At 39.2% G+C, this 19,993-nt stretch overlaps 1 protein-coding gene across 1 annotated transcript in view; it reads left to right on the top strand.

The window, feature by feature from the left end:
- LOC141072435 (urotensin-2 receptor-like) overlaps nucleotides 1–6,951 on the top strand; it is a 56,743-nt gene extending 49,792 nt beyond the window's left edge. The window contains exon 2 of the mRNA XM_073559705.1: nucleotides 2,822–6,951. The gene's annotated coding sequence lies outside the window, so the exon portion shown is untranslated. The remainder of the gene's footprint in view (nucleotides 1–2,821) is intronic.
- The last annotated feature ends 13,042 nt before the right edge of the window (nucleotides 6,952–19,993 follow it).

The raw sequence follows: 19,993 nt of genomic DNA, 5'->3' as shown, positions 1-19,993 counted from the left end.
CCACCAACTCTGCCCATCACACAGCCCTCCATGCAGTATAATGGGCCTACATATTATATAATGGCCCATGCGAGCCCCCCAAACCGTATAATGGCCCCCACACAGCCCTCCGCACAGTATGACAGACCCCACACAAACCTTCCCACTGCATAATTGCTTTCATACAGCATAATTGCCCCCCATATAGCCCTCCATGAAGTATTAAGGCTCTCACATAGCCTTCCAAATATTATAATGGCCCCACATAGCCCGCCAAATATTATAATAGCCCCCACAAAGCTCTCCAAAAACTATAATGGGCCCCATAGTCCTTCATATAGTATAATGCATCCCATAGTCCTCCATATAGTATAATGCACCCTAATAGTCCTCCATATAGAATAATGTACTACCCATTGTCCTCCATATAGTATAATACACTCTATAATGCGCCCCATATTCCTCCATACAGTATGATGTACTCTAATAGTCCTTTATATTGAATAATGCCCTACCCATAGTCCTCCATATAGAAAAATGCACCCCATAGTCCTCCATATAGTAGAATGCACTCCTCATAGCCCTCCATATAGCATACTCTACTCCCCATAGTCCTCCATGTAGCATAATGCACCCCAATAGTCATCCACATAGTATAATGTGCCCTAATAGTCACCCTTTTAGAATAATGCACCCTCCAAAGTCCTCCACACAGAATAATGCAGTACCCATAGTCCTCCATAAAGTAAAATGCATCCTATAGTCCTCCATATAGTATAATAAACCCCCATAGTCCTCCATAGAGTATAATGCACCCATAGTTCTCCATATAGTATAATAAACTCCCCATAGTCCTCTGTGGAGCCCCTGAGAGTTCAGTCGCCACAAAGGTACTGCACCTCATCCAGAGGAGTGGTATTCCACTCTCAGGTAAGGAGGGGCACCACACAGAACTCACACACTTGCTTCCAACACCAGACCTTTCAGAGCTAGGCAGAGGGTGTGGGTGGAGAAAGCAGCAGGGGAAGAGCTGAAGGAAGTGACAGTGAGAGCGTGAGTCAGTAGTTGGTGCTGGAGACTTGAGCAGTGAGGAGCTCAGCCCTTGACCAGCAGTCAGTGGAAAGAGAGAAAGGAAATACAGAAGAACAGAAAGATAAGCTTCAGTGGAAGAGAGAAAGAAGGGGTCTTAGGGGCACGGGTAGTAAGGAATCCACCCGTGGGGCCCGTATCCACGCCGACCATAGTCGGGTGGAGGGACAAGGTCGCAGTTAGGGGAACGGCCCCAGACTAGTAGAGAAACTAAGGACTCAGCTAGCTAACCGGAGGTTGCAGTATCTGTATGTGCTGCAGCCACATCCAACACATTTGCTGAAAAGGCAGCCGGATTGGATCTAGGGGACCTAGAGCAAGTTGCCCGACAAGATCCAAGGCTGCTGGCTTGGGACACTGTGTGTGAAGGCGCAGGGCAGGAGAGGAGGGAGCCAGCGCAGTGAGAAGGCCAGGAAAGGAACATCTCATCTGAAGAGGGTTCTGACACGGTGTACCCCAAATTACTTGAGAGTTGGCTGGACCACCGACCCTGAGGACACAGCACCCCGGCAGGGGATTCTAACATCAGAACTGTGAGTAAAACCTGTGAAGACTGCACACTGCTGTTTCCTCCAATTTATTTACTGCATCACTTGTCCTGCACTACAACGACCATAATTACCATTGTATCATACTACAACTGCCCTGGGGTTTAGCTCTACCTGTGGAGAGCTGTAACAACTCTGCTGCATCAACATCATCCCCAGCGGTCTCCTCAAGCAGCGTCAGCTAACATCTCCTATTTGCCGAATACCACAGGTGGCGTCACGAATCATCTCTTATAAACTTTATTTCCCGTTAAGAACCGGCCCGGTACCGAGTATCCCCAGGTAAAGACTGCCATTGCCAAAATAATTTGACCAAATAACAGCTCCGTACAGATAATCAAATAACGTTGCTATAGATTGCTGACACCAATATAAACTGCAAAAATAATATTCTATATACCATAATACCTATGTAGAAATACCACACACAACTTTAATAAATACCACCATAGAGGACTCAAATGCCAAAATACAATAACTAAATAACATTTCCACACACACATAATAAATTAATCCGATAATAGCGCTATACGTTTTTGACATTGATATAAACTGAAAAAATTATATTCTTTATAGTACTTAAATAGCAGTGCCACACAATTAATACTGCTATACAGTGCTCAAATGCAAAAATACATTAAGTAAAAACCATAGAAATCTAATAACATTGTTATAAATGACTGAAATTGACATTATCTTCAATAATAATATTCTGTAACGTAGCACCACATCAGCAGAGCCATACAAGGCCAAGTAAATACCACCATAGGGGGCTCAAATACCAAAATGCAATGAATTCCTGCTACATACTGTACTTACCGTATATAGTAATTCAATGACAATGATGCATATTGCTAGTATCACCATGTGCAGCAAAACTAATATTCTGTATAGTACCTAAGTAACAATGCCATACACACCGTATGTATACAAATACCGCCATACAGTGCTCAAATATCAAACTCTATTGGCAAAATTACAGCTTTAATCTAATAAAGATGCCATACATTGTAGATACCATTAAACACAGCAAAATAGTATTCTTTACAGTGCCTATATACCAGTGGCACAAAATTATTGCCATACAGTGCTCCAATACGAACGTACAGTGGCCAAATATCAGCTTCCTTAAAAAAAAAACCTGATTTTTTTTTTAATATGTGTTCTTTCCCCTTGGTACTAATCATTTTTTTTTTCTTTCACAGGGAATCACCTATTTTTTTACAGAGACATCTCCTGCTTGAATGAAGAACCTTTCTCCCCTACAGGGAAAATTCACTCACTACCTCATTTCAAGAGTATAAAAAGGCTGTGAAATGCGTTGAGTCTGAAATATGGATGACTATGCGGGAAGCTTTAAATTATGTAATATTGGCGTATCAGTGTCGGAATGTAATGATATTAATACAACAATGACGCCAATGGATTTTATAAAAGGGACTCCATATAAAGGTGCCAATACCATGAAAGATATAATATAAAATCTGCCATAATGTTAACTAAATAATACCGAAATCAATAAAGACAGAATACATTTGAGATATTAAAATAAAGAGTAATTCCAGTCACTACATTTTGCTAAAAAGAAATTCTTGCTTTAAAAGGGAAATCAATATCAGGGAAACATTTACCTTGAGCCAATTGTCATCCAATGCTTACACATCCTTTGTTTCTGTGCACACAACAGTGTAGAAATTTACAACATGATAACTTCTCATGGTGCTCAAACCCAAAGTGAGAGAAATACAGTAATAGCGGGATTTTATCCAACAATAGGGTTATAATAGCAATGGATAAAATGAGAGAGAAACATCCATAACGTGGTAAGTTAGGACTGATATATATGATTGTCCCATGTATTCTATAATATACCATAACACCGCCCTCTGTATACAAGAATATAACTACTATATTACTGCCCCTATATACAACAATACAACTAATATAATACTGTTCCTATGTACAAGAATATAACTACTATAACACTGCTGCTTTGTACAAGAATATAACTACTATAAAACTGCCCCTATGTACAAGAATATAACTACTATAATACTGCCTCCTATGTACAAGAATATAACTACTATAATACTGCCCTTATGTACAATATAACTACTATAATACTGCTCCTATGTACAAGAATATAACTACTATAATACTGCCCCTATGTACAAGAATATAACTACTATAATACTGCTCCCTATGTACAAGAATATAACTACTATAATACTGCCCCAAGTACAAGAATATAACTACTATAATACTGCCCCTATGTACAAGAATATAGCTACTATAATACTGCCCCCTATGTACAAGAATATTACTACTATAATACTGTCCCTATGTACAAGAATATAACTACTATAATACTGCTCCTATGTACAAAAATATAACTACTATAATACTGTCCCTATGTACAAGAATATAACTACTACAATACTGCCCCTATGTACAAGAATATAACTACTATAATACTGCCCCATGTACAAAAGTACAACTACCATAATACTGTCCCTATGTACAAGAATATAACTACTATAATACTGTCCCTTTATACAAGAATATAACTACTATAATACTGCCCCTGTACAAAACGTACAACTACTATAATACTGCCCCCATGTACAAGAATATAACTACTATAATACTGTCCCTATGTACAAGAATATAAGTACTATAATACTGCCCCATGTACAAAAATATAACTACTATAATACTGCCCCTATGTACAAGAATATAACTACTATAGTACTGCCCCTATGTACAAGAATATAACTACTATAATACTGCCCCCATGTACAAGAATATAACTACTATAATACTGCTCCTATATACAAGAATATAGCTACTATATTACTGCTCCTATGAACAAGAATATAACTGCTATAATACTGCCCCTTATGTACAAGAACATAACTACTATAATACTACATCTACGTACAAGAATATAACTACTTTAATACTTCCCACTATATACAAGAATATAACTACTATAATACTGACCCTATGTACAAGAATATAACTACTATAATACTGCCCCTATGTACAAGAATATAACTACTATAATACTGCCCCTATGTACAAGAATATAACTACTATAATACTGCCCCATATGTACAAGAATATACCTAGTATAATACTGCCCCTATGTACAAGAATATAACTACTATAATACTGCTCCTATATACAAGAATATAGCTACTATATTACTGCTCCTATGAACAAGAATATAACTGCTATAATACTGCCCCTTATGTACAAGAACATAACTACTATAATACTACATCTACGTACAAGAATATAACTACTTTAATACTTCCCACTATATACAAGAATATAACTACTATAATACTGACCCTATGTACAAGAATATAACTACTATAATACTGACCCTATGTACAAGAATATAACTACCATAATACTGTCCTACATATAAGAATATAACTACTATAATACTGCCCCCTATGTACAAGAACATAACTACTATAATACTACATCTATGTACAAGAATATAGCTACTTTAATACTTCCCACTATATACAAGAATATAACTACTATAATACTGACCCTATGTACAAGAATATAACTACTATAATACTGACCCTATGTACTGACCCTGTAATACTGACCCTATGTAGTCTTTGCACAAGGAAAGACTAGAAGCAATGGGATGAAACTGAATGGGAGGAGACACAGATTAGATATTAGAAAAAACTTTTTGACAGTTAGAGTGATCAATGAGTGGAACAGGCTGCCACGAGAAGTGGCGAGTTCTCCTTCAATGGAAGTCTTCAAACAGAGGCTGGACAGACATCTGACTGGGATGATTTGAGCAGGGGGTTGGACCAGATGGCCCAGGAGGTCACTTCCAACTCTACGATTCTATGATTCTAAGAATATAACTACTATAATACTGCCCCCATGTATAAGAATATAACTACTATAATACTGCTCCCTATGTAAAAGAATATAACTACCATAATACTGCACCCTATTTACAAGAATATAACTGCTATAATACTACCCCTATATACAAGAATATAACTACTATAATACTGACCCTATGTACAAGAATATAACTACCATAATATTGCCCCCTATGTACAAGAATATAACTGCTATAATACTACCCCTATGTACAAGAATATAACTGCTATAATACTATTATCTATGGCTAGTTTCATGAATCTGAACAGACAATGATTATGTGACTGGATTTGCTCTTTATTATCTGTTTTGTTTGTGAAAAAAATATTACAATAGACGCTTCCAGACAATTTTTTATAAGGAAACATCACAGGACTGAAAACAAATCCATATTCACCTGGAACCTTACAGAAGATGATGGATGTACGCAAGAATTACACAATATTCAAAACATGGAAAATCCCACTATATACATGGACTGAGTCACCTGGAGGACTTAGTGTCTTTTGGTCCAGAACCATTGACCACGACCATAAGTGGCACAATTAAAGTGACAATTGAAGCCCATCAACTAAATTAAGGCTCAACCTAATTTGTCTTCTCAAAGCCTGGAACTGAAAAAAGAGGAGTTTGCTTCAATTCTAAAACTCAAATTACCCATTGCATTGTCCCAGGAGGGGTAGGGTTTGCCATAAAGGGGCATGGCGAAGGGAAATGACAACTTCTACAACAATGTCACGTGTCATTTTTTTGTTTAATGTGGGATACCCTTGATTTTGAGTTAATTTAAGTCTAGCCGTCAATCATCCAATCGCCCCCTTCAGATGCCCCTTTTTTTATGCAGCTGCTATCATAATTGGCACTCTTAAAGGGGTATTGATCCCATATCCTACATCCTGTATTTTAACCTTTACCTCCTTTTTCCCAAACTGTTGGCCAAATCCAAGCATGTCCTAAATGTTACACATTTTAGAAATTTTGGAAAATGTGTAAAAGAATGGAAAAAAAAATGGCTGATCTCCTCCTCCATGTCACCCTATAAATCTCATATAACATAAATGTGCTCTAATTAATGTGGTTTAATATGCAAAGCACTCCCTGTTGGTCACTTTACATAAAAAAAGATATATTTTTGAGAGTAGGTGGAATCCCCCTTTAAATTGATGCCCCATAGTATATCCATATGTTGGCCAGTGGTCAGGGAAGGTTGGTCTGCTGTGCGCTCTATGCAGAATAAAGTCTATGGAATGTATTTTGTAATATGATGTAAAATATACAATTTATTTAGTGACTTATTTAAAGATGAATATTTCATTCTGCTAACGAGTGGCCGACCCCCAAATCTACATTAATCACTTTGGGGGTTCAGCAACTCAGAATGATTACAAAATAAAGTCTCTTTTGGAAAGTGAAGCCTTTGTGGATCTGTACAATATAGCGCATGATATCCCCGGCACCGTGTATAATTCTCATGGCGGGCGACTATTATTAAGCAGCCCAAATTTGTGGATGGTCAATGAAAGCCAGGTAGGGCTCCCAGCTTGATATTTTTAATTAGCACAATATAATGCCGCCATATAGTAGCAAGATGATATTACTGCTATATAATGCTCCAAATAGAATTCCACATATTACTGGCATAGTGCCCAAATAATGCCACCAAACTGAATAATACTGCATGACTTTATTTTTCTCCTAGAGTTCCCTGGTTTGTGGGCAATATCCTGGTTTGGCAAACCCTATACCCAGCATCGGGTATGACATCAGCCCTTTACAGACACATGAATGGTGCAGCTTTATTTTCTGAGAATTTGATGGTCCCCTAATTCTAATTCATGAGAATATAGGATATGTCGCGCTTGGAGCATTAAGTCCACATATTCATGGGTTGCCACACTTCTCCTACATTTGTATCAGTCCTGGTGGTCTAGAGTGGTTAAATGTATATCGTAAAAACACTTCATGGCCTAGGGGGAGTGAAAGGTTTAAAAAAGCTGATGATAATTAATCTTTTTTATTACATGCAGCATATCTTTTTTATTACCTTAGAGTATTAATTAGTCCATGGCACGATTCCTGGTGATCTAGAGTACGGAATTTAACGTTGCCACCCTTAGTAGTCTAGAGAGACGGACGGGTTTATTTTAAGTTCCAGAGTAGCCAAACATAGTAAAGTAGTTAATGATAACTTCTTTTTTTATTATAAGTGTAATGGTAATATCCCAGGTGGCCTAGAGTAGTGAAATAAATTGTACCATCCTTGGTGGTCTGGGATTGGAAAGTCTCCTATAACTTCCCTAGTAGTCAACAATAGTTACGAGTTTGGAATTAGATTGTTTTAGTACATATACAGTATATAGAGTTTAATGGTAAAATCCCAGGTGGTCTAGAGTAATGAAGGGTTTCATTATACCATCCTTGGTGGTCTAGGTGGAGTTAAGAGTTTTATTGTAAAATTCCAGTCCATAATGGTAAATGATAATACTTTTTTTTATTTCTATGGGATGTTGAGGAGTGTAAGTGTAATATCTAAAGTTATTTAGAATATTAAGAAGTGTAATTTTACCATCCCTGCTGGTCTAGGGGTGAAGGAGTTTATAGTAATTTCAAAGATAGTCTAGCATAGTTCCGGAGTTAATGAAAACATCTTATTTATTACTATAGAGTGGTGATAAATATTATAGTTGACAACCCAGGTGCTCGTCAGGAGTGAAGGAGTTTATTGCACATTCTAAGGAGTAAAGATACTCTATAACCCCACCTTGACCACTGATTGGTTACTTTCTTCTTAGGCACAGTATACATGGAAAAATGCCAATCAGTGATATGAGCAGAGTTATAAAGAGCCCAGCATTCAGAGAAATTATAGATATGCAGCAGGTGAAAATTGTTTTATCAAAACTGCAGCCAGCAGCCCGGTAAGTGGCAAATTACGGGAATCAGGGTCTCTGCCCCTATTTTATGCTTCTCTCAGGGGGTATCAAAATGTTCATGTTCTGCTACTACTCATGTATCTTATTTGTATTTAGAGAAGATGTTTATGTCCTTGTGTACAATTTTACATGGACCGCTGGTACAACTTGGGCATCTCATATGTATAATTATATATGCACAGCTGGTATAACCTGGGTATCTCCTGTATATAATTATATATGTACAGCTGGTATAACTGGGGTATCTCCTTTATGTAATTAAATATGTACAACTGGTATAACCTGGGTATCTCCTGTATATAATTATATACGTACAGCTGGTATAACCTGGGTATCCTTTGCATAGAATTATATGTGTACAGCTGGTATAATTTGGGTATCTCCTGTATATAATTATATATGTACAGCTGATATAACCTGGGTATTCTCGGTATATAATTATATATGTACAGCTGGTATCTCCTGTATATAATTATATATGTATATCTGGTATAACCTGGGTATCTCCTGTATATAATATTATATGAACAGCTGGAATAACCTGGGCATCTTCTGTATATAATTATATATGTACAGCTGGTATCTCCTGTATATAATTATATATGTACAGCTGGCATAACCTGGGTATCTCCTGTATATAATTATATATGTACAGCTGGTATAACCTGGGCATCTCCTGTATAGAATTTTATATGTACAGCTGGTAAAACCTGGGGATCTCCTGTATAGAATTTTATATGTACAGCTTGTATAACCAGGGTATCTCCTGTATATAATTATATATGTACAGCTGGTATCTCCTGTATATAATTATATATGTATATCTGGTATAACCTGGGTATCTCCTGTATATAATATTATATGTACAGCTGGTATAACCTGGTCATCTTCTGTATATAATTATATATGTACAGCTGGTAGCTCCTGTATATAATTATATATGCACAGCTGGCATAACCTGGGTATCTCCTGTATATAATTATATATGTACCGCTGGTACAACCTGGGTATCTCCTGTATAGAATTATATATGTACCGCTGGTACAACCTGGGCATCTCCTGTATATAATTTTATATGTACAGCTGCTATAACCTGGATATCTCCTGTATATAATTATATATGTACAGCTGCTATAACCTGTGTATCTCCTGTATGTAATTATATATGTACAGCTGGTACAACCTGGGCATCTCCTGTATGTAATTATATATGTACAGCTGGTATAACCTGGGCATCTCCTGTATATAATTATATATGTACAGCTGGTATAACCTGGGCATCTCCTGTATATAATTATATATGTACAGCTGGTATAACCTGGGCATACGCTGCATATAATTATATATGTACAGCTGGTATACCCTGGGTATCCTCTGTATATAATTATATCTGTACAGCGGATATAACCTGGGTATCTCCTGTATATAATTATATATGTACAGCTGGTATAACCTGGGTATCCTCTGTATATAATTATATCTGTACAGCGGATATAACCTGGGTATCTCCTGTATATAATTATATATGTACAGCTGGTATAACCTGGGTATCCTCTGTATATAATTATATATGTACAGCTGGTATAACCTGGGCATCTGCTGTATATAATTATATATGTACAGCTGGTATAACCTGAGTATCTCCTGTATATAATAATATATGTACAGCTGGTATATCCTGTATATAATTATATCTGTACAGCGGATATAACCTGGGTATCTCCTGTATATAATTATATATGTACAGCTGGTATAACCTGGGCATACTCTGCATATAATTATATATGTACAGCTGGTATAACCTGGTTATCTCCTGTATATAATTATATATGTACAGCTGGTATAACCTGAGTATCTTCTGTATATAATTATATATGTACAGCTGGTATAACCTGGTTATCTTCTGTATATAATTATATATGTACAGCTGGTATAACCTGGTTATCTCCTGTATATAATTATATATGTACAGCTGGTATAACCTGAGTATCTCCTGTATATAACTATATATTTACAGCTGGTATAACCTGGGCATACTCTGCATATAATTATATATGTACAGCTGGTATAACCTGGGCATCTCCTGTATATAATAATATATGCACAGCTGGTATAACCTGGGTATCTCCTGTATATAATAAATGTACAGCTGGTATAATATGGGCCATGCTGGTATAATCTAGGCATTTTATGTTACCTGTTGATGCGGAGGTTGCACATAGACCAGAATATAATTAGTTCTGATTCTAACGTAGAAATGAGTCTGTGAGATATCGACTCCTGCGATGTGGTGAGCTCTCTCCGGCCTCCATGCTGGATTTCCTCCCCTGGGGTCTTCATCTGCTTTTCATTAGTGTGATGTTTTCCTCGGCGGAGTCTTTCCTCCATGAAGAGTTGAATTAGCGTCATGTTGCGGACGGCGGACTCATCGTCAGACGGTGTCTGTTCCTGACAAGCTCTTCTGACGATAGCTTCCAGCAACACAAACAACAGAGCGAAATCCATAGGCAGATGGATTGCCCCAGCGAAGCGCATCCGACGGGCTGACGACGGTACGCGGGGAGCAGGGCTGGTGTTTCATCTTACTTACTACGATTACTTACCGAGATGACATGTAGGAATAAGAAAAAGAGCAAAAATGGAAAATACTGCCTGTGACGCTGGGCCTATTATCTTCCATACCGTCTGCTGAGCTGCTGTATCTAAGCCTGCTGAGCGAATCTGTTGAAACTCGATGTGGCGGATCCCATCGAATTTCTTCACTAAAAATCGAATGGACCTTATTACGCTGTGGGGTCCGTCCAGGTCCCTGAACGTGATAAAAGAAGATAAAAAATTACTAAACTATACTCATCGGCCCTCATATGTCCCCATCACACAGCCCCTATCCAACCAGTCTTCAGGGGTCTTCTCCCACCACATCCCGACATCTTTGGTCTCAAAACATCATGACCCCTGTAATGGCGACATCACAACGTTTAGAGGTCCAGGCAACATGGAGGGGTAAGAGTTGAGAGAAGACACCTAAAGATCAGAGATGATAGGGGCTGTGAGGCTGGATAGGTGAAGGCCAGGGCAAGACGACAATGGCTTTTCTAGAATGGATTCCCTCATCGGTATCTAAGCCCATCATGAGGGATGCAGTCTGTTGGGTTGATATATCTAAGCCTAAAATCTGTGATGAGTCTGAGTATCTAAACCTATCATGTGATATAATGTATAGAACCAGGGTATCTAAGAATGTCATCTGTGATACTGTCTGCTGAGCCGGTGTATTCCTCCCTACCATGTATGAGATGCTCTGCTAAACTATTGTATCTAGGCCTAACAAGAGGAATACTGCGCTAAGCTGATGTATCTAAGCCAGTGATGCAGTGATAATGTCTGGAGCTGCTGTATCTAAGCCTTCATATTTAGATACTGATGGCTTATCTATGAGACGGAAAAAGGAAATGTGAAACATACTGGTGTAAAGTGGATTCTGGGTCTACATGGAAATTTCTACCATGGCGGTACGGTATGCAGGATGAGGACATCGGGGCCTGTCATTTCCAAGGTCACATTGACATTTTCTGCTTTTTCTCTTCCGTACACAGGGAATCCGTAATGAAGAATAATTGATTTTCATATCTTAGATATCCAGAGATACTTTGTGTCTGATCGATCGGGGAAAATCCTAAAATGTCTACAGGAAAAGGGAAAAAGGTAAAACAATGGTAGAGGAAGGAAAAAAGGAACAGAAGAGAAATGAAAGTAAAGGAGATGGGCAAGAGTCGGGAAGGAAGAGAAAGAAAAATGGATATGAAAACAGAAAAGGAAGGAAAGAGCAGTCGGGGAAAGTTAAGGAGCAGAAGGGAAATGAAAGGACCAATTGAAATAAAAAAAAAATAGGAAGGGGAAGAGGAATAAAAAAAGGAAAATGGAAGATTAAAGAAAAGAAAGAAAAGGACAATATATGAAATGTGGAATTAAAATACGAAGGTAAGGAATGAATGATAGTGAAGATGAATTCAAAGGAAAGAGAATGAAAAGGAAGGAAAGGAAAAGGAAGAGTAACAAGAGGGAAGTAAGGTAGAAAGGAAAGAAAAAAGAGAATTAAAGGTTAAAGAAAGGACGAAAAATCAGGAAAGGTAATGAAATGAAGGCGAAGAGAGAAGTGGAGGAAAAGAAAGTAAGGAAAAGAGGGAATGAAAAAGTAATGATAAGAAAGAAATTAGAGAATGGAAAGAGGGAAGGGAAGGTAATGAAAAGAAAGAAATAATGGAAAGGAAAAGTAGAGAAAGTCAAGGAAGAGGAATGAAAGAATGAAGGAAGGAAAAGTAAAAAAGGAATAAAACTTGGGTAGGTAAAGGTATATACTGGAAGGAAGGAAAAGTGGAAATGGAATGAGTGAAGGGAACAAAGAAGGAAGAATTAAAGAAAAGAGGTAAGGGAATAGGAAGATGATTTGGAAAAGGAAAGAAAAGAGAACAAATAAATGAAATGGTACATGAAGTTACTAAGGAACAGAAGATAAATGAAAGGAAAATAATGGAAATGAGAAATAGAGGGGAAAAATGATTAATTAAAATACAAAGGAATAATAATAAGAAGGGAATAAAAGAGAATCAAAAGGAAGGAAGGAAGAGTAACTCAAGGGAAGAAACCAATAGAAGATAAAACAGAATTAAAGGGTGTAGAATGGAGGAAAAATCAGGAAAGGTAAAGAAATGAAAGAAGAAATGAAGGGAAAGGAAATGTAGAGAAGGAAAGAAAAGGATGGGTTAAGGGTATATATTAGAAGAAAAATTGTGAAAGGGAAGGTAATGAAAAGAAGGAAAAGATGAAATGGAATGAAGGGAAGGGATAGTTAAAGAAGAGAATGGAAAGAAGCTAAGGAAAGAAAGAAATGGAGGAAAGAAAATGAGAAAGAGACGAAGAAAAATAGTAAGGAAAAGCAAAAGATAATAAAAGAAGCTTAATAAAGAAAGGACAAAAGATAGAATAGTACTGTTCAGAGCAGAGAGGATTCCTCGTTATAAGTAAGAACTCTTTCTTGCAGTGTAGCTTTCCTCGCTCGTAGCAGTCAGTGGTACGGCACTCAACCTCAGCCGTTTGCTCGATGTACAATAGCGTACGCAGGAAAACTTGATATTAATGGCTACTTGTGTGTGAGGGTGGGCCAGGGCTGTAGTGATGGCCGTGGACATCGGGGCTTCTAGGCCCTGGCCTCCCATCACATGAAAATAATGTCCATTAGTCAGCATACCTGTGACTTCAGGTCCAGCATCATCAGGATCCCTTCTGCACCACTGAAGGCTATCTGCAAACAATTTGCATTAATTGAGACACAGTACATTTCAACTTGAAACTGAACAACTTTACTGTTTTCATTTCTCAGCACATCCAAGTATTTCACAGCATTAGTCACATGTTCAACATTACACATTTCTTACTCTTTCCCTGTACTTCTCTCACTGTAACACAGCATGTTTCCGGGTTGTACCGTTCCATACGGTTCCTCAGCGTCCTCCCTGTTTGGCTCTGACACAGCTAGACACTCCTCTGTCTGTTTCACCCCAGACATCAGATCATCTGTACCCGGAGTCAGTTGACACATGGCGAGTGACCTGCCCTTCTGTACCTCATAACTTCTCCTGTGGTACTTCCTATGGCCTCCAGTACATTACGGGGACCTACCGCCTATAACGGTAATGCAGCATCCTCTCTGCTTACACTCACTGCGGTTGGGGATTTCCACAGCTGTTTCGCCCCGGATCTGAGAGCATCAGTCCACGCAATAAGCTGCCACATCATGGAGTCTCCTGCGTCCCTGTACTCTCCGAGCCTTTCCTTCAGTTTCTGCACCACACTGCTGTAGCCCACTATCGTTCTGTCTTGCTGCTTTCTTGGCCTGCTGCTGTAGATGGCTGGACTCCTCAATTCTTATAACGTTGCGGGGTTACTGCCATGATTATGGACACTTAAGTCCATGTTAGATTCCTGGGCACTGAAGCCCGTGCAGGCGGTTTGGGCACCGTGTCCCGTCTCTCTCCTATGAGGAAGTTCTCCCTCTCTTAGCTGCAGCTAACCCCTCCTACATTAACTATTTACTCCGTGAAATGCCTATGCTAATTTCCTACCATTATATGTACAATGCTATAACTAGAATTATAATGTACCCCATCTTGTGGCTATAAACGGTTACTACACTGCTCATACTTACTAAACACTTAAAATAGTAAATATGTACATTGCAGCAACAGTACATACATACAACATGGGACATTTTACAGTATCACAAATCAGCAATAAAACATTACGTCAAACAGGGCATACAGTCCTGGGACGAGTAAGAAAGCAAGGACATAATATATCCCCCTACACAATGACTCCCTCTGTCATTGTGCACTTAGAGATGGAATATTCCTGGGTTTTGTACATTTTATGGCAAGTCTCATAGAAAGCAGGAAAAAAGTGGTTAAAAATGATCATTAATAGAAACGGAATTTTCCCCTTTTGAACATTTGGGGCCTCAAACATCAGAAATTTGTGTCCAGGAGAAATACCTAGAATGTTGTCTTCTACATCCAGCACTGAACAGAGATGGTGCAGAATTACACTACGAAAAAATAGCTGCCAATGTGAATGGGAGCTGTAAGGGCAGCCAGCTTTTCTACATGAAGCCATCACAGGACAATTGTGCAAACTTTGGGTTTCAGAAGTCTAGAAAACTGGCTGGTGACTAAAGTGCGGGGAAACGTGTGAAGGACATCTTCGTCACAGAATCTTGACATGGTGGATGATTTGTTCTTCAGATGCTGACATATCTGTCACTGAGAAGTGACAAGGTCCCAAGAATCCAGAAAGGACCCGTCATATGTAGATCAGAGGGCACAAAGGTCATGGGCAAACTGTCAAAGGCTGAAGAAATGGTGCCAGAGCCGGTGACACATGGCGGCAGTAATGTCATGGGGGGCCTGGTATCTGTCTGGGATGAGGCACTAGCCCTTCCGCTACCCAAAAGGTCACCAGACAGTAAAGATTGTACAGGTGTATATCAAAGTTAGGTTACATTGGACATACTCTGATTTCATTATCTTAATTACCAAATATTAAATGATGACTTCTACTCCACTCACATCCAGAGCTGCTTACAAAACTCTTATGTGCAGCAAATTAACACAATTAAGTCTGTATAAATAAATATCTTTATATATACTGTGTACTACTTACAGTGGGGGGAAATAAGTATTTGACACCTTGCTGATTTTGTAAGCCATGAACAGTCTATAATTTAAAGGGTAGGTAAATTTTAACATTGAGAGATAGAATATCAAAAATAAAATCCAGAAACTCACATTGTATACATTATATAAGTTTATTCGCATTTTGCTGTGAGAAATAAGTATTTGATCCCCTAAAAAACATTAAGAGTTCTGGCTCCTACAGACCAGTTAGACACTCCTTACTCAACTCGTTACCTGAATTAACCCCCTCATGACCAGAGGTATTTTTGGTTTTTGCTCCCCTTCTTCTTAAAGACATAACTTTTTTTATTTTTCCATCAATATGGCCATGTGAGGGCTCGTTTTTTTGCGGGGTGAGTTGTACTTTTGAACAACACTATTGGTTTTACCATGTCGTGTACTAGAAAACAGCAAACTGGCAGTGACAACCATAGAGGTCTCCAGGAGACCTCTGGGGTTGCATTGCAAACCCACCGGCGACCCGCAATCACGTGACGGGGGTCACCAGTGGGCGGATTTCGGGCCCGATGGCCGGAAGCGCGAGTTAAATGCCGCTGTCAGCTGTTGGAAAGGGGTTAAAGACAGCTGTCTTACATAGTCACTGTCCACAGACTCAAAAAATCAGTCAGACTATAACCTCTACAACATGGGCAATCCCAAAGAGCTTTCAAAGACTGGCAGGGACAAGATCATAGACCTGCACAAAGCTGGAAAGGGCTACAAAACCATAAGCTAGACGCTATGTGAAAGGGAGACAACTGTAGGTGCAATAGTAAGAAAATGGAGGAAATACAAAATGACTGTCAATCGACATTGATCTGAGGCACTATGCAAAATCTCACTTCGTGGGGTATCATTGATCATGAGGAAGGTGAGAGATGAGAGAGAGAGAATTTTTATGTGCCAGAATGGAAACTGCAGCATTATAGAATGCTGTAGATAAGCCCTGAAAGGCGGTAGCCAAAACAGGTGACAGGTGCACTTTAAGTATTGTTTCCACTGATTCTGGAACAGTTTTTCTTTTTTTTTCTGTGCCCCTCTTTTCCAATGTTGTGGGTGACTGCCAGAAATGGTGCAAATTTTCCTTTCAGCCAACTGGGCGTATACAACAGGACTTCTCTCTAGGCACCTGCCCAATCACAGCACAGCCACGCCCACAATCAGGTTCTATTGTATACGAAGAGTTGGTTGAAAGGAAAATTTGCACCATTTTTTCTTGCAGGACTTTGGAACAGCTGGGCACAGAAGAAAAATGAAAACTGTTCCAGAATCAGTGGAACAAGAACAACAACAGGAGGAGGAACATGGTTTTAATTTGAAAACTCCTGACAAAGGTCCTTTGTAAACTACATTCACCGCCAAAGCTGTCTTCAGAAATGTGGTCAGAAATGAATTGTAGAAGATTAGATGACAACGACATAACAGAACAGGGAGCCAGAGCTAAGCTGATATAGATCTTACTTTAGAAATGTCAGTGATAATTCTGATGCAGCTCTGGATGTGACTGGAGCATAAAACAAAATGTTCAAGATAAGTACTTTGGTTAATTGATTTCAGATTAACCACTGGATGCAAAGCAAACATGTAAAATGATAGTGTACCAAATATCAGAATGGTTCCAGATATAGTACACAGCTCTGCTGGGGGGGGTATAAAGCCACACAAAGTCACCTGCTTTAAGTTACCTATGAAAAGACAAAAATAATTCAACCAGTTAAGATCCAAGAACAATCCATGAAATAAAAAGACTCATAAATATTAAAGTGTATCCATGACAGCGAGTACAACATTGGGATATTATCTCATCACAAGCTACAAACACATCATGAATAATAGATGTCTATTGATTCTGGAATCCCAGGAATAGAAAGCGACGAATGTGAGCTCTGACGCTGCCAAGACAAGGCGAACTGGACCTAGAGATCAATGCGCAGTGCAAATGAAAAGCAAAATAGTGACCTAAAGCCTGAGTAAGGGCAGCACAACAGTGCGGTTATGGTACAGAGAGGTAAAACAGTAGCCAGCACTGTAGTAGTTATATTTTAGTGTGTATAAGGGCAGTATTATAGTAGTTATATTCTCGTACATAGGGGGCAGTATTATAGTAGTTATATTCTTGTATATAGGGGCAGTATTATAGTAGTTATATTCTTGTACATAGGGGCAGTATTACAGTAGTTATATTCTTGTACATAGGAGCAGTATTATAGTAGTTATATTCTTGTACATGGGGTCAGTATTATAGTAGTTATATTCTTGTACATAGGGGCAGTATTATAGTAGTTATATTCTGTACCCGAGCACGAGGCTATGCGATCCTATATTAAGGAGTCGTTGGAGAAGGGTCATATTAGACCATCCTCTTCACCCTTAGGTGCTGGGGTTTTTTTCGTGGCTAAGAAAGATGGATCATTAAGACCTTGTATTGATTATCGTTCCCTCAACAAAATTACTGTTAAATATCAGTATCCGTTACCACTGATTTCTGATCTATTCTCCAGAGTTAAAGGTGCTTGCTGGTTTACAAAGCTTGACCTCAGGGGGGTGTATAATCTTATTCGCACTAAGCAGGGGGATGAATGGAAGACGGTGTTTAATACTCCGGAGGGACAGTTTGAGTACCTGGTGATGCCTTTTGGGCTCACTAATGCCCCTTCTGTCTTCCAGTGCTTCATGAATGATATTTTCCGAGACTTGGTGGATAAATTTTTGATCATCTATCTGGATGATATTTTGATCTTTTCCAAGGATTGGGACTCTCATGTGGAACATGTTCGGACTGTGTTCCGGATTTTGAGGGAGAATTCCCTGTATGTCAAGGGATCGAAATGCCTTTTTGGTGTACAGAGCATTTCATTTTTGGGATTTATTTTGTCTCCGTCAACTATTGAAATGGACCCGGCCAAGGTACAGGCCATTTATGATTGGGTTCAGCCCACTTCTTTGAAGGCCCTCCAGAAGTTTTTGGGTTTTGCTAATTTTTATCGTAAATTTATAGCTAATTTTCCTGGTATTGCCAAGCCATTGACTGATTTGACTAAGAAGGATGCTGATGTGCTGAATTGGTCTCCGGAGGCTGTTTCTTCCCTTCAGGAGCTGAAGCGAAGGTTCACTTCTGCTCCGGTTTTGCGGCAACCAGATGTCTCACTCCCGTTTCAGGTAGAGGTGGACGCTTCTGAGATTGGTGCAGGAGCTGTTTTGTCCCAAAAAAGATCCTGTAACATCTAAAATGAATACCTGTGCTTTCTTTTCCCGAAAGTTCTCCCCATCCGAACGTAACTATGATGTGGGGAATCGGGAACTGTTAGCCATGAAATGGGCATTTGAGGAGTGGAGACATTGGTTAGAGGGAGCTAAACATCAAGTCGTGGTCCTTACTGACCACAAGAATTTGATTTACCTGTAGTCGGCCAAACGCTTGAATCCTAGACAGGCTAGGTGGGCCTTGTTTTTCACACGTTTTGATTTTGTGGTCTCTTTTCTTCCGGGCACTAAGAATGTCAAGGCAGACGCCCTCTCTAGGAGTTTCTTTGCTGATTCTCCTGTTGTGACCAAGCCTGCTACCATCTTAGGTGAGGGGGTAGTTCTTTCTGCCATCTCGCCCGATTTGAGTCGTGCTCTGGAAGAGTTTCAGGAGGACAAACCTGAGCGTTGTCCCATTGGAAAATTGTAAGTTCCTGACCAGTGGAGGAAGAGAGTGATGTCTGAAGTTCATTGCTCTGCATTGGCTGGTCATCCAGGTATTTTTGGTACTAGAGATTTGGTGAGTCGGTCTTTCTGGTGGCCCGCCTTGTCTCGTGATGTCAGGAATTTTGTGCAGTCCTGTGGGACTTGCTCTCGGTCTAAACCTTGTTCTCGCTCTAGTGGGTTGTTGATGCCTTTGCCGGTGCCCAGGAGACCATGGACCCATATTTCAATGGATTTTATCTCTGATATGCCTGTCTCTCAGAGAATGACTGTTATTTGGGTGATTTGTGATAGATTCTCTAAGATGGTCCATCTTGTACCACTCCCTAAGTTGCCATCTTCCTCAGAGTTGGTGCCCTTGTTTTTGCAACAGGTGCTTCGCTTGCACGGGATTCCTGAGAACATTGTATCTGACAGAGGAGTTCAGTTTGTGTCTAGATTTTGGAGGACTTTCTGTTCCAAGCTGGGAATTCAGTTGTCCTTCTCCTCTGCGTTTCACCCTCAGACCAATGGGCAGACGGAGAGAACAAACCAGACTTTGGAGTCGTATTTGAGATGTTTTATTTCTGCTGATCAGGATGATTGGGTTTCATTTTTGCCC

Source organism: Dendrobates tinctorius, unplaced genomic scaffold, assembly GCF_039654945.1.
Source record: "Dendrobates tinctorius isolate UK_male_01 unplaced genomic scaffold, ASM3965494v1 ptg000014l, whole genome shotgun sequence".
Taxonomy (NCBI): domain Eukaryota; kingdom Metazoa; phylum Chordata; class Amphibia; order Anura; family Dendrobatidae; genus Dendrobates; species Dendrobates tinctorius.
Note: the sequence above shows the minus strand (reverse complement) of the source record. Positions and strands in the feature narration are given on the sequence as shown.